The sequence below is a fragment of the Schistocerca nitens genome, chromosome 12 (assembly GCF_023898315.1).
Source record: "Schistocerca nitens isolate TAMUIC-IGC-003100 chromosome 12, iqSchNite1.1, whole genome shotgun sequence".
Lineage (NCBI taxonomy): Eukaryota > Metazoa > Arthropoda > Insecta > Orthoptera > Acrididae > Schistocerca > Schistocerca nitens.
Genome location: NC_064625.1, coordinates 188,396,602 through 188,412,619, shown reverse-complemented (window position 1 = coordinate 188,412,619; position 16,018 = coordinate 188,396,602). Strand labels below are relative to the sequence as shown.

Below are 16,018 nucleotides of genomic sequence, written 5' to 3'. Positions count from 1 at the left end.
AAGTGATGGATACTTTGTGAAACCAGTTTCTTATTTTCTCTTCTGTAACAGAACCTCTAGCCCTATTGACATATTCTGCATGTTTTTGTGACAGAACCTTGTGCCTGTTAAGAAATCCATAATACCACTTTTTTCCAGGTCGATTGTTAGTAAATGTAGCCTTACAACTTTCCATATCTGCATTCTCAATAAGTTTTTGCACAGATGCACAGAGATTTTCTTTAGTAACTGGAAATCCCATGCTAGAACAGTCCAAAACCCAATCCACCAATTTTTTTTCAATTTGTTCTCCTAAGACAGAATGTGAACCACAGTGCCCTGTAGATTAGTTTGGAGATACACCAGAAATTTTGTTTCTTAATGTTGTCCTTGGAACTTTGTACAACTTGCTTGCAGTAGCAACCTTCATTCCCTCATCAATAGCCTTTAGAGCATCTTTAACTTTGCTGGGAGAATACTGAAACTTCTTATTCTTTGGTTGACTCATTTTTCCTATAAATAATGCACAAATATTTAGTTAAAGACTATTGCATATTTGAATAGTGCCTATTGCATATTTTGTATCTTACAAGCATAGGTAAATTAGTATGATATGCCAAGACAATACTAACAATGAGGTATATATCGATATAAAAATACCAAAAATATTTTAATAAGCCTATTTAAATAAAATTAGCCTAGTGTGATATAGGACAGAAAACTAATATTGATGTTTTTGTATCAGTTTTTAGAAGTGGACAAAACAGGACACATATATGTCTCCACTTATGGCCACATGCATGGCCATAACACAGAACCAGGGCTAAATATGGATCAGTTAATGGCCACATACTTTTGATAACATGTTTTTAGGCTGAGCGATATAAAACTTAAAAGAAATGAAAATATAATGTCTTATCTTACCTATGAACAGATTAAGTTTCTTCTGATGTTTTATTTAAACATGTAAAATACAAAAAAAAAAAACAGATCATGTGTTGCTTAAAGAAAACTTCTGCAAAACCCAGCTTCTGCAACACTGCTCATTTCACAAAATGGTGTCTCCAAACAAAAGCAGACAAAAGAATGATTATGTAGACAAATGAAGAGAGCCTTTCACAAAGTTTATAATAATCTATAGTAGAACTGGCTGGTATTCCAGAGAAGCTTAAAGATTAACCTTTGACATCAAGGTGGCCATAAGTGGGGTAGGGGCCAAAACTAGAGCCTTCACCCTACTACACAATTTTTGACCAGGAAAAAGTTACGATGATTGCAACTTAAATACCGAAGCCATTTGTTATGAGAATACGCCATTACCACAAATAATCCACATACATGCATTGAAAGAAACTTTACTGGGTAACATAATGCATCAGAATACTATAGGCACAAAGAATGAAATTTCTGTAGATTTACCATACACTTTACTTTTCTTGAGCATTATAAGATTACTAACGGAAGTTACTTACCGTCCATTATCTGGAATATAAACTATCCTTTCTCCTCTGCAAGCATCTGCTTTTGCAGCAAGTATTGTCAATTTTTTTCCGTGATTGAAAAGCTTTAACGCACACAAATCACAAAACCCGCCGTTATACACCCACACCCACAAGGCATTAGCATGTCATGTTCAAAGAATATCTGCGTTACGAAAACTACCAGCGATATTGGCTAGCGTGAGAGACGACGTCATGTCATCATGTCACGTCATGATTCCTCGGGGTCCGCGAGACGCTTCTCTTATTAGCATCCTCCATATAACCTTGACTGCGTAACAACTGACTCTCAGCGGTTACAGTAACTGCATTGTTCTTTTACTAAACAATTAACAACAATGCTGTGAATAAAATGGCTCTTTTCTGTGCATAAGAATGTTGTTTACTTTTAAACTATTCGTTGCAACACGGGTCAGAACGACCACAAATTAAAATTTTGAGACATAGCGAAAAAAAAAGAAATATCGTTGCATTTAAAAACATTAAGCTAAATCGCCACGCCAAGATGAAGACTGTGACGATAGTAACAATGCTAAAGAGTGTCAAAGTTTTTAAGAGATACTACTAGCTAATGAAGTATCGCTTCTGTGGAAACAGTTGGCCCCAGTGGCAACTTATATAATCACTGGTGTGATTGCGCGATCCGTGATGTTATTGTAGCAGGAGATACGGGAAAAGCAAATGTGAAGTGCGTGGTTTCGTGTTGTTAGCAGTGACAGGGGTATATCTGGCAGCTTATGGCATAATGGTGTGCCCGAAAATTAATACCAACATTCTAGTGCTTCCCGTGCAAAATTTTATCATCTTTTTCGAAGCGAGATAAACAACCGATGTTGTGTGACAGTATGGTCAACTATCAGCTGATAGGATATCAGTAGACGGAAGTGGTACTTCGAGATCAGTGTTTTTTAGGTTAGTGTTTTCTTTGAACAGTTTTTACAGTTATTGTTATAGGTTAGTGTTTTCTGTGATCAAGTTTGATAGTTGTTGTTGGATTTTGTGTTTTGATTGTGAAATTTTGACAGTTCTATAGAAAACACCAAGGAATTTTTCTTCATTTCTTTCTTAGAAGCGAACCTATAAATTATTTTAAATTTGTATTTCTAGATAAACTAAATTTGCCTATTGTCATTCTATAAATATCACCAGTTCCGAGAAAAATATGGCATTCAGAGTTGCAACAACAATAAAAGTAGACGGCGAAGATAGCGCAGTGTTGCCAGCGTTCTATGACAGTTGATTAGATTTGTATGAGAAACACTTTGATCCGTTGCAATCTTTTTGTAAAAGTAACATGCAGAGTGCTAAGATATGGTAAAGAGATAAGACATACACCGGATGTTATTATCAGAGCACGTGTATTTAGGTTTCAATCTTATGGTTAAAGAAATTTATACAATGATAATAGACACAATAAACGGCTTCTTTACAGCCCCGTTGTGTTCGCTGTCAAACTGTAAGTTCTGATTTTTCATTGAACGCTTGCTGCTGAATTGTTTTCGTTATTTAGTAATCATGAGCAGGAAATTTACAGTATGTTGAAAGACTTGTGCCGGCCCCCCTGCCCCTCCTTTATTGTTGGGCTGGTAATGTAGATCAGAACGTAAATAATTCACACCCTAAATCATGATTTTACTAATTGAAATAAATAATTAGAAATAACAGACTTTAATGACGAGATTTTGCATTCAGCCCCACCTACCACCACCACCACTTGGCGAAAGATACCCCTTTAAATAACATTTTAATGTTTTTCGGACATGAAGTGTAAATTTCCTCCAGGAGAACTTGTATTTCATAATACTCTCAGTAATAAGGCAATGTGTTTGATCTATTAAAGCCCAGTAACCTTATATTTTATATGAATGTAAGGCACTTCCAACAACATAAATTTTTTATTATTTGCAACATAGAAGGATGTTTTATCTTAAACGGCTAACAAATGAAAATAAACATAAACAATTCCTTACTCAGTCTTTAAACATTGGCAGTGGTTATGAAATAAAAAAATGCCAAAACACACAGCGGTTGTGTTAATATGCAAAACTGAACAATGCCTGCATATGCAGATTATGGTACAATTGAATAATTTACCTAAATGCTATATACTTTGAGTGAAATTGCTATGTTCTTGACGTTTCAGCAAGTCAAGTGGTAGGTGCCATCTGCCATGCAGTTGGAGTTCTTTTTCAAAATGCCATGTGCGTGCTGAGTTCTCTGTTTTGTAGTACATAAAGCATTTCGTGAAGAATTAGTGGCTTCAGTGCAGCAACACTGCCCCTGCCACTGCAGACTGTCAATCATCAAGTAATTTTATCAGAGTATAGGTTGTCTTAAAGCCACACACAAGAATGTTGTTATTGGGCAACTTTGCACGACATTTGTTAGGAAACAGTTTGTGTGGATTCTTATTTTGTTGGATATGAAAATTCATTGCAACACTCTTATTGTTATTTATAATTAATTGACTATGGTATGCCTAGCAGCTGAATTGCTTGATTACACAGTTTACAGGCGCTTGCACTTCATTGCTGTTCTCAAATTTTAGTAGAACTCAAGTGTTGTTGGCATCTTAATATGTAGAGTAGGAAGAGAAGGGGCTTCATAATGGAGCCAGGGTGAGGGCACCAAATTTTATTGTACCCACATTTGACAGTACCAGAACTTCACTGGTTGCTTTGCACTTTTGATCATTGCCCTTTAGATATCTAAAAATAAGTATCGATACACTAAATAAAATAATTGGCCTGTAGTTGTTCATGTCAATCTCAACTCCCCCTCCCCCCATCTCCACCCCCCTCACTTTCGTGTACATGGGAATGATTTTTTGTGTTTTTGAAGCATCAGGAAAAGTGCCTGAAGGGAAAACAGAGTCGGATAAGAATTTTGGTGATGTTTTTATACCATGCTCACATTTCTTCAGAATTTTTACTGGAATGCCATCAGTGCCAGCTGACTAAGAGTTTTTCCATCCTTTTATTGGTTGGTAATGGTGTACACTGAATTATATCTGATTTAAGCCATTGTTCTGATGTGCGTTAGTAGGGGAGAGTGGGGATACTTGAGCCACACGTGTTTTCTCATCTATAGGTCAATTTATTTTTCCCCAAGTGGAATCACTGGTTTGTTTTCATTAGCATTTTACAAAGGAAAAACCATCAGTTGTCTTGGAGCAAGGTAGAAGTTATCCTGTCTATGGTTTTTTGACGACTGCAGCAAATAATCTGCAGTAAATAATTAGATAACTGATATCCAATTTTTGTTTGGTCCAATTTTTTATGTTTAACCAAAAGAAAAGGAAGGAAGACCGTGTTTAACATCCTGTTGAGAATGAGGTCATTAGAGACTAAGCACAGGATCATACGGTGTCAAGGATGGGGAAGGAAATCTGCTGTGCCCTTTCAAAGGAGCTATCCCAGCATTTGCCTGGAGCAATTTAGGGGAATCGTGGAAAACCTAAATCTGGATGCTAGAAGTGGATTTGAACCATCATCCTCCTGAATATGAGTCTGACGTTCAAACAACTGTGCCACATCACTTAGTTTAACCAAAATAAACTTAATGATGAAATGATTGCAGTTTGAACCTTATTTTTGTTCTATAACAGTTTGATTAGGTGAATACATTATGTGGAAATAGCCACTTGAAGAAAAATGGTGAAGATAAGGATACTAATGATATGCAGGTTAGGGATAGTTGAGTCATGGCACAACATCTACACCTACATCTGCATTTATACTCCGCAAGCCACCAAACAGTGTGTGGCGGAGGGCACTTTACGTGCCACTGTCATTACCTCAATTTCCTGTTCCAGTCACGTATGGTTCGCGGGAAGAACGACTGTCTGAAAGCCTCCGTGCGCGCTCTAATCTCTCTAATTTTACATTCGTGATCTCCTCGGGAGGTATAAGTAGGGGGAAGCAATATATTCGATACCTCATCCAGAAACGCACCCTCTCGAAACCTGGCGAGCAAGCTACACCGTGATGCAGAGCGCCTCTCTTGCAGAGTCTGCCACTTGAGTTTCCTAAACATCTCCGTAATGCTATCATGGTTACCAAATAACCCTGTGACGAAACGCGCCGCTCTTCTTTGGATCTTCTCTACCTCCTCCATCAACCCGATCTGGTACGGATCCCACACTGATGAGCAATACTCAAGTATAGGTCGAATGAGTGTTTTGTAAGCCACCTCCTTTGTTGATGGACTACATTTTCTAAGCACTCTCCCAATGAATCTCAACCTGGTACCCGCCTTACCAACAATTAATTTTATATGATCATTCCACTTCAAATCGTTCCGCACGCATACTCCCAGATATTTTACAGAAGTAACTGCTACCAGTGTTTGTTCCGCTATCATATAATCATACAATAAAGGATCCTTCTTTCTATGTATTCGCAATACATTACATTTGTCTATGTTAAGGGACAGTTGCCACTGCCTGCACCAAGTGCCTATCCGCTGCAGATCTTCCTGCATTTCGCTACAATTTTCTAATACTGCAACTTCTCTGTATACTACAACATCATCCGCGAAAAGCCGCATGGAACATCCGACACTATCTACTAGGTCATTTATATATATTGTGAAAAGCAATGGTCTCATAACACTCCCCTGTGGCACGCCAGAGGTTACTTTAACATCTGTAGACGTCTCTCCATTGATAACAACATGCTGTGTTCTGTTTGCTAAAAACTCTTCAATCCAGCCACACAGCTGGTCTGATATTCTGTAGGCTCTTACTTTGTGTATCAGGCGACAGTGCGGAATTGTATCGAACGCCTTCCGGAAGTCAAGAAAAATAGCATCTACCTGGGAGCCTGTATCTAATATTTTCTTGGTCTCATGAACAAATATCGTAGAGGGAGACCAAGAGATGAATACACTAAGCAGATTCAGAAGGATGTAGGTTGCAGTCGGTACTGGGAGATGAAGAAGCTTGCACAGGATAGAGTAGCATGGAGAGCTGCATCAAACCAGTCTCAGGACTGAAGTCCACAACAACAAAAACAACAACAACATGAACAAATAAAGCGAGTTGGGTCTCACACGATCGCTGTTTCCGGAATCCTACATAGTAGATTCTGGGTTTCCAAAAACGACATGATACGCGAGCGAAAAACATATTCTAAAATTCTACAACAGATCGACGTCAGAGATATAGGTCTATAGGTCTGCTCGATGACCCTTCTTGAAGACTGGGACTACCAGTGCTCTTTTCCAATCATTTGGAACCCTCCGTTCCTCTAGAGACTTGCGGTACTCGGCTGTTAGAAGGGGAGCAAGTTCTTTCGCGTACTCTGTGTAGAATCGAATTGGTATCCCGTCAGGTCCACTGGACTTTCCTCTGTTGAGTGATTCCAGTTGCTTTTCTATTCCTTGGACACTTATTTCGATGTCAGCCATTTTTTCGTTTGTGCAAGGATTTAGAGAAGGAACTGCAGTGCGGTCTTCCTCTGTGAAACAGCTTTGGAAAAAGGTGTTTAGTATTTCAGCTTTACTCGTGTCATCCTCTGTTTCAATGCCATCATCATCCCGGAGTGTCTGGATATGCTGTTTCGAGCCACTTACTGATTTAACGTAAGACCAGAACTTCCTAGGATTTTCTGTCAAGTCGGTACATAGAATTTTACTTTCGAATTCACTGAACGCTTCACGCATAGCCCTCCTTACGCTAACTTTGACATCGTTTAGCTTCTGTTTGTCTGAGAGGTTTTGGCTGCGTTTAAACTTGGAGTGAAGCTCTCTTTGCTTTCGCAGTAGTTTCCCAACTTTGTTGTTGTACCACGGTGGGTTTTTCCCGTCCCTCACAGTTTTACTCGGCACGTACCTGTCTAAAACGCATTTTACGATTGCCTTGAACTTTTTCCATAAACACTCAACATTGTCAGTGTCGGAACAGAAATTTTCGTTTTGATCTGTTAGGTAGTCTGAAATCTGCCTTCTATTACTCTTGCTAAACAGATAAACCTTCCTCCCTTTTTTATATTCCTATTAACTTCCATATTCAGGGATGCTGCAACAGCCTTATGATCACTGATTCCCTGTTCTGCACATACAGAGTCGAAAAAGTTCGGGTCTGTTTGTTATCAGTAGGTCCAAGATGTTATCTCCACGAGTCGGTTCTCTGTTTAATTGCTCGAGGTAATTTTCGGATAGTGCACTCAGTATAATGTCACTCGATGCTCTGTCCCTACCACCCGTCCTAAACATCTGAGTGTCCCAGTCTATATCTGGTAAATTGAAATCTCCACCTAAGACTATAACATGCTGAGAAAATGTATGTGAAATGTATTCCAAATTTTCTCTCAGTTGCTCTGCCACTAATGCTGCTGAGTCGGGAGGTCGGTAAAAGGAGCCAATTAATAACCTAGCTCGGTTGTTGAGTGTAACCTCCACCCATAATAATTCACAGGAACTATCCACTTCTACTTCACTACAGGATAAACTACTACTAACAGCGACGAACACTCCACCACCGGTTGCATGCAATCTATCCTTTCTAAACACCGTCTGTACCTTTGTAAAAATTTCGGCAGAATTTATCTCTGGCTTCAGCCAGCTTTCTGTACCTATAACGATTTCAGCTTCGGTGCTTTCTATCAGCGCTTGAAGTTCCGGTACTTTACCAACGCAGCTTCGACAGTTTACAATACCGATTGCTGCTTGGTCCCCGCACCCTTTGAGGCTGCTGCCCTTTCTGTACTTGCCCGAAGCCATCTAACCTAAAAAACCGCCCAGTCCCCGCCACACAACCGCTGCTACCTGTGTAGCCGCCTGCTGCGTGGACTCCTGACCTATCCAGCAGAACCCGAAACACCACCACCCTATGGCGCAAGTCGTGGAATCTGCAGCCCACACGGTCGCAGAACCGTCTCAGCCTCTGATTCAGACCCTCCACTCGGCTCTGTACCAAAGGTCCGCAGTCAGTCCTGTCGACGATGCTGCAGATGGTGAGCTCTGCTTTCATCCCGCTAGCGAGACTGGCAGTCTTCACCAAATCAGATCGCTGCCGGAAGCCAGAGAGGATTTCCTCCGATCCATAGCGACACACGTCATTGGTGCCGACATGAGCGACCACCTGCAGATGGGTGCACCCTGTACCCTTCATGGCATCCGGAAGGACCCTTTCCACATCTGGAATGACTCCCCCCGGTATGCACACGGAGTGCACATTGGTTTTCTTCCTCCCATTACGCGCCTGACGTTGGAGCTCCCAACTACCAGTAAGCCCACCCTCTGCGACTGCCCGGATCTTGCAGACTGAGGGGCAACCTCTGGAACAGGACAAGCAGCCATGTCAGGTCGAAGGTCAGTATCAGCCTGAGACAGAGCCTGAAACCGGTTCGTCAGACAAACTGGCGAGGCCCTCCGGAATGTCTTTCGCCCCCTGCCACACCTTGAGACAACCTCCCACTCTACCACAGGTGAGGGATCAGCCTCAATGCGGGCAGTATGCCGGGCAACCACAGTCGTAGTCCGATCGGGGGATGCGTGGGACGAGCTGGCCGTCCCCGACAAACCCCCATCCGGACCCCCACAGTAATGCCCATTGGCAACAGCCTCAAGCTGTGTGACCGAAGCCAACACTGCCTGAAGCTGGGAGCGAAGGGATGCCAACTCGGCCTGCATCCGAACACAGCAGTTGCAGTCCCTATCCGTGCTAAAAACTATTGTGCAAAGAACGTCTGAACTAATCTACAGAGAGCGCAAACAAATCGACAAAATTTAAACGGTTATTAAAATACAAGATTGCCTAGTAAATGCAGTAATGCTGCTACTTGCGCACTGCTGACACACTGCTCGGCGGCGGAAGGAGACTACACGATTTTACACTATTCAGGTACCAAAACGCGATGCTAAAACTCTCAAATACTATAATACGCCCGAAATTTATGAATTAAACAATGCAAGTACCAAAAACACGCAAAGAAATTAAGAATTAACTATGTAACAAATGAGTGAGCTAGGAGTATACGACTTGCTGCTGCAGCTGCTTATCCAACGGCGGCAGGGAGCACACAACAATCTGCGTACTAAAATTACGTTTGTAGGTACATTTTGTAGGGAAAATATTTTTTCTTATAAGCAGTTTTATAAAACTGTTATTACAAAAACATGTTTGTAAAAGCTTTTAGGCAGTTACATACCATTTAAAAGGAGAATTTGCTAGTATATAAGACTTGCCCTTTATCTTTCACAACTGTGCGTATTTGCTGCGTGCAAATATTTTCACTGATCAATTTCTGAGTTCATATGTAACTGATAGGGCACTGACAGTCACATGTGCGTGTGAAAAGTTCAGGGTGTGGCAGCCATCATCGAAGGTTATTAAAAACACACCATCAGGCAGTATCTGTAATTTATTTATTACCTCTTATGTCAGTTGATAGTTAATGGTGTGTGTAAGTCAATGTCCATTGCGTGGATACTTTTTGAATGTGACTCCCTCTGCACAACACATTCATCTAGGTGGCGTCGGAAGCTTTCCTCAACTCGGCGTAATGTATTCCCTGGAACATTGCCGACGGCAGTTCTGATGCGATCCTAGGGAATGGTGGCACAACCTTTGAAACATTTCTTGCTTCAGGTAGCCCCAAAGGAAAAAGTTGGCACACGAAAGGTCAGGTGAGTGAGGCGGCCAGGAAATGTCACCGAAATGGAAAATTACTTTACTGGGAAATGTCTGTCACAAGAAATCTGTGCAAATTCTGGCTATATGCGAGGTCGCTCCATCTGGTTGAAACCGTAATTGTTCCACATCCCCGTCAGCCGTACCTAATTGGGGAAGAACGAAGTCTTGCAGTTTCTTAAACTAGCATTCAATGGTGACAGTTACAGCCACACCACTGTCATCCACAAAGAAGTAAGGGCCAATAATCCCAAAGAAGCAACTCCACACAACACTGTGACACGAGAACTGTGCAAGGGCTCGATGTACAGTTCGTGCGGGTTTACATCACTCCAATAACTCGTACTCTGTTTATTCACTGAACCACATAACTTGAAATGAGCTTCATCTGACATCAGGACGGTGTGCAACATTTGTGGATTTTGGAGAAAGAGATCGTGAACGGTTAAGCAGGACGTTTCGCGTGAAACCCAATCGCGAGGCCTAATTTCCTGAACAATCCGCAGCTTATACGGGTGAAAATGGAGATCTCCGTGCAGTATTCTCCCGAACGAGCGATCGAATGTACACACAGTTTGTGCACGACAATGAGCAGATCTTTTTGGGCTAGGCAATAGTGGAGCACGAACTTTTTCCACAGCTTCTGGTGTCTGCACAGTTCTTTCACTTCTTCCCGGTTTGCCATTACAAACGGAACCTGTTGTTCGAAATGCACATCACAACGGTCCATCTGTCGGGAACTTTCCAGTGACGTCCCAAGTTGAAATGTTGCCGAAATAGGTGCCGGGTAGCAATAACGGAGTCGTTATTCTCAAAATAACTTTCAACAGCAAAGCCACGATGCTGTGCACTCCACTGCTCCGTATCACTGTCACACTCAAAATGGCAGCTCATTAATACACGAATGTTGCACAAGCTGGTGCGCATTCCTGCAGTACATCATTGTACTACGCTAGTAAATTTATGCCGTGAATGCTGCCGCACCCTGTGCTGGTGCTTCTTTAAATAACCAAAAAGATACTGAGGAGATTGACACTGGTGAGAGTGGGCTTATGCCTGCTGTTGCTTTAAGTTCTACATTGAAGATCTGTCCAGAGACCTTAACAAGTGAAGGTGTTCTTTCGACAGAAACCCTAAAGCCTTGTCTCATTTGGTTAAAGGTGATGGGAAAAGAGCTAAATCGTCAATTTTGAAGTCTACTCCAAAAAAGCAACAAATTGAGAAATCACTTCTGGAAAGAGCAGAAAAACCTAAAAACAAACAGGAAAAGTCAACAAACATTGACCTGCACAAAAACAACGAAAGTTCAAGGCACAGAATCTCCCACAGATAACCAAAATGAAGATATCTGATACAAAATCTGATAATTATTCAACAGAAAGCATGAGCTCATCCATGACACAGAATGATCAGAGTGACAGTGAAGATGCAATTGTGGACAGGAAGCCAAGCATTAATGATTGGTTGTTGGTAAAATTGGAGGGGGAAATAATGTTAACCGGTATGTTGGAAAAGTTATTAATATAGGTGAGAAATGAATGAATGTTAAGTGTGCAAGAACTGCAGACTATGCTTAAATTGGAGGATTCCAAATGGAGACACCACTGTTGGTGGTAAAATAAAAATGATTCTTCAGCCTGCCATCATCAATACCAAAAATCATTGTGTAACTAGATTCTCTCTCATAACTAATTTTTGAGGACTTTGTTTCTTCGAGTTTGAATTGTTAACATCATAATGTTGTTACTATGAGATTTTAAATACTAAAAAAAACTGTTTTCGGAATCGAATGGTGGTTTAAGTATCTTATTTTTCAGCTCGGCTATCTCTATCATTGGGATCCCTGAGCCATAATGTGAAGCATTTTTTTAAACAATTTCTTCATGTTTACATATTTTTCTATTCGTGTTTTTGAAATACATGATTTAGTGACAAAATGCAAGGTTTATCATAACAGTATTGCTTTTGTTTACGCATATAGCAAAAAATTAAAATAATTAAGAAACGAAAATGTGGCTCAAATATCCCCATTCTCCCATATTTAGTGGACTTTCGAATTCACCACTTGTATTAGGCAGAGACTAAACATTGTTGGTTACATATTGGTTTCCTTTGTACCATGTACTGTGATGACTTCAAACTTGTATTTATCTGTTTTAAGTTGCATGTGTGGAACTGTTTCCAATAATAGTGTTCAGTCAGTGTTTCTGGAGGAACATGAGATGTCTGATATCATTGCATTGTTTGATTAATGGATAAATAAACTACTGAGAATTAGGCCTACCAGTACTAAGAGTCAACCATTTGCTTCGATTCGACTTGTAACATGACTCTGTTACGTTGTGCATGTTCATAATTTTATTTGAGGTGTGTGTATTGAAATTTATGTTGGAGTGGTTGTTATGACTTTATGGCTTACATTGGTAGTTGGGAGTTAATATTTAGTACTTTGCAAAAATGGATATCGTGGAATGTGTTATAGTTATTTTAGTGTCAATAGGTTTTGATAATAGTTAGTTTTGCTAGTTATGGCTTATTGGTATCTTAGGCTTTGTTTGAGTTGTATAGGTGTAATGATAGTGAAGGGAGACAAAAATTTAATAGTCATGGATGATTGGAACTCAATAGTAGGAAAAGGAAGAGAAGGAAACGTAGTAGGTGAATATGGATTGGGCGGAAGAAATGAAAGAAGAAGCTGCCTGGTAGAATTTCGCACAGAGCATAACTTAATCATAGCTAACACTTGGTTCAAGAATCATGAAAGAAGGTTGTATGCATGGAAGAAGCCTGGAGATAGTAGAAGGTATCAAATAGATTATATAATGGTAAGACAGAGATTCAGGAACCAGGTTTTAAATTGTAAGACATTTCCAGGGGCAGATATGGACTCTGACCACAATCTATTTGTTATGAAATGTAGATTAAAACTGAAGAAACTGTAAGAAGGTGGGAATTTGAGAAGATGGGACCTGGATAAACTGAAAGAACCAGAGGTTATAGAGAGCTTCAGGGAGAGCATTAGGGAACAATTGACAAAAATGGGGGAAAGAAATACAGTAGAAGAAGAATGGGTAGCTTTGAGAGATGAAATAGTGTAGGTAGCAGACGATAAAGTAGGTAAAAAGACGAGGGCTAATAGAAATCATTGGGTAACAGAAGAGATATTTAATTTACAATGAAATGAACACCCTTAGCTGCTTACAGGCATTGACATACGTCAACGGGGACAGATGAAAATGTGTGCCCCGACCGGGACTCGAACCCGGGATCTCCTGCTTACATGGCAGACACTCTACCCATCTGAGCCACTGAGGACACAGAGGATAGCGCGACAGCAGGGATTTATCTCTGGCATGCCTCCCACGAAACCTACATTCTCAACGTATTGTCCCGCACTACATTCATAGTGCCAGAGATAAATCCCTGCTGTCGCGCTATCCTCTGTGTCCTCAGTGGCTCAGATGGATAGAGAGTCTGCCATGTAAGCAGGAGATCCCGGGTTCGAGTCCCAGTCGGGCCACACATTTTCATCTGTCCCCGTTGACGTATGTCAACGCCTGTAAGCGGCTAAGAGTGTTCATTTCATTGTAATTTCATTCTAACGAGCTGCATGGTCACTGATGATATCTGTTCTTTCAGACATGTCCGAAAGAACAGATACCATCTTAGTGTGTGTGTGTATGAATTTAATTGATGAAAGGAGAAAGTACAAAAATGCAGTAAATGAAGCAGGCAGAAAGGAATACAAATGTCTCAAAAATGAGATCGACAGGGAATGCAAAATGACTAAGCAGGGATGGCTAGAGGACAAATGTAAGGATGTAGAGGCACATATCACTAGAGGTAAGATAGATACTGCCTACAGGAAAATTAAAGAGACCTTTGGAAAAAAGAGAACCACTTGTATGAATATCAACAGTTCAGATGGCAACCCAGTTCTAAGCAAAGAATGGAAAGCAGAAAGGTGGAAGGTGTATATAGAGGGTCTATACAAGGGCGTTGTACTTGAGGACAATATTATGGAAATGGAAGAGGATGTAGATGAAGATGAAATGGGAGATATGATACTGCGTGAAGAGTTTGACAGAGCACTGAAAGACCCAAGTCGAAACAAGGCCCCGGGAGTAGACAACATTCCATTAGAACTATTGACAGCCTTGGGAGAGCCAGGCCTAAGAAAACTCTACCGTCTGGTGAGCAAGATGTATGAGACAGGCGAAATACCCTCAGACTTCAAGAAGAATATAATAATTCCAATTCAAAGAAAGCAGGTGTTGACAGATGCGAAAATTACCGAACTATCAGTTTAAATAGCCACGACTGCAAAATACTTACATGAATTCGTTACAGACGAATGGAAAGACTGGTAGAAGCCGACCTCGGGGAAGATCAGTTTGGATTCCGTAGAAATGTTGGAACACGTGGGGCTATACTGACCCTACGACTTATCTTAGAAAAAGAGATTGAGGAAAGGCAAACCTACATTTCTAGCATTTGTAGACTTAGAAAAAGCTTTTGACAATGTTGACTGGAATACTCTCTTTCAAATTCTGAAGGTGGCAGGGGTAAAATACAGGGAGCGAAAGGCTATTTACAATTTGTACAGAAACCAGGTGGCAGTTATAAGAGTCGAGGGACATGAAAAGGAAGCAGTGGTTGGGAAAGGAGTGAGACAGGGTTGTAGTCTCTCCCCGATGTTATTCAATCTGTATATTGAGCAAGCAGTGAAGGGAAGAAAAAAAAATTTGGAGTAGGAATTAAAATCCATGGAGCAGAAATAAAAACTTTGAGGTTCACCGATGACATTGAAATTCTGCCAGAGACAGCAAAGGACCTGGAAGAGCAGCTGAATGGAATGAACAGTGTCTTGAAAGGAGGATATAAGATGAACATCAACAAAAGCAAAACAAGGAGAATGGAATGTAGTCTAATTAAGTCGGGTGATGGTGAGGGAATTAGATTAGGAAATGAGACACTTAAAGTAGTAAAGGAGTTTTGCTATTTGGGGAGCAAAATAACTGATGATGGTCGAAGTAGAGAGGATATAAAATGTAGACTGGCAATGGCAAGGAAAGCGTTTCTGAAGAAGAGAAATTTGTTAACATCGAGTATAGATTTAAGTGTCAGGAAGTCATTTCTGAAAGTATATGTATGGAGTGTAGTCATGTATGGAAGTGAAACATGGACGATAAATAGTTTGGACGAGAAGAGAATAGAAGCTTTTGAAATTTGGTGCTACAGAAGAATGCTGAAGATTAGATGGGTAGATCACATAACTAATGAGGAAGTATTGAATAGGATTGGGGAGAAGAGAAGTTTGTGGCACAACTTGACCAGAAGAAGGGATCGGTTGGTAGGACATGTTTTGAGGCATCAAGGGATCACAAATTTAGCATTGGAGGGCAGCGTTGAGGGTAAAAATCGTAGAGGGAGACCAAGAGATGAATACACTAAGCAGATTCAGAAGGATGTAGGCTGCAGTAGGTACTGGGAGATGAAAAAGCTTGCACAGGATAGAGTAGCATGGAGAGCTGCATCAAACCAGTCTCAGGACTGAAGACCACAACAACAACAGGTGAAATGAAATTTGAGGTATCAAGTTTTTGAGCTGTGTGGGATCCTGGTATTGGTGTCTTCATTTGAGTTGTATAGGTCAAATGAAATATTAGATTCCATTTGTGTGTTTTTTATATTTTTTGTTCAGTGTATTCTCAAGGATTTCACCACCGCTTGCGCCTCTTTTGTATTTGTTTGGAATGATAACATTGTTGTTATTTTTTGTGTTTTTAGTTTGTCTCCACCTAAAACACCCCTAAGTCCTGTAGTTGTCCCAGTAGTTTATTGACCAACTGAAATATTTTGTGTTTGTTTGTGGGCACTAGACCCGTCTTGTGGTTGCCACCTG

The 16,018-nt window shown here is 40.6% G+C and overlaps 1 protein-coding gene across 2 annotated transcripts in view; it reads left to right on the top strand.

The window, feature by feature from the left end:
* The first annotated feature begins 2,105 nt into the window (after window positions 1-2,105).
* Window positions 2,106-16,018, top strand: part of LOC126215381 (protein spindle-F) — a 157,222-nt gene continuing 143,309 nt past the window's right edge. For both annotated transcript variants that reach the window (XM_049942076.1, XM_049942075.1), the window contains exon 1: window positions 2,106-2,390. The gene's annotated coding sequence lies outside the window, so the exon portion shown is untranslated. The remainder of the gene's footprint in view (window positions 2,391-16,018) is intronic.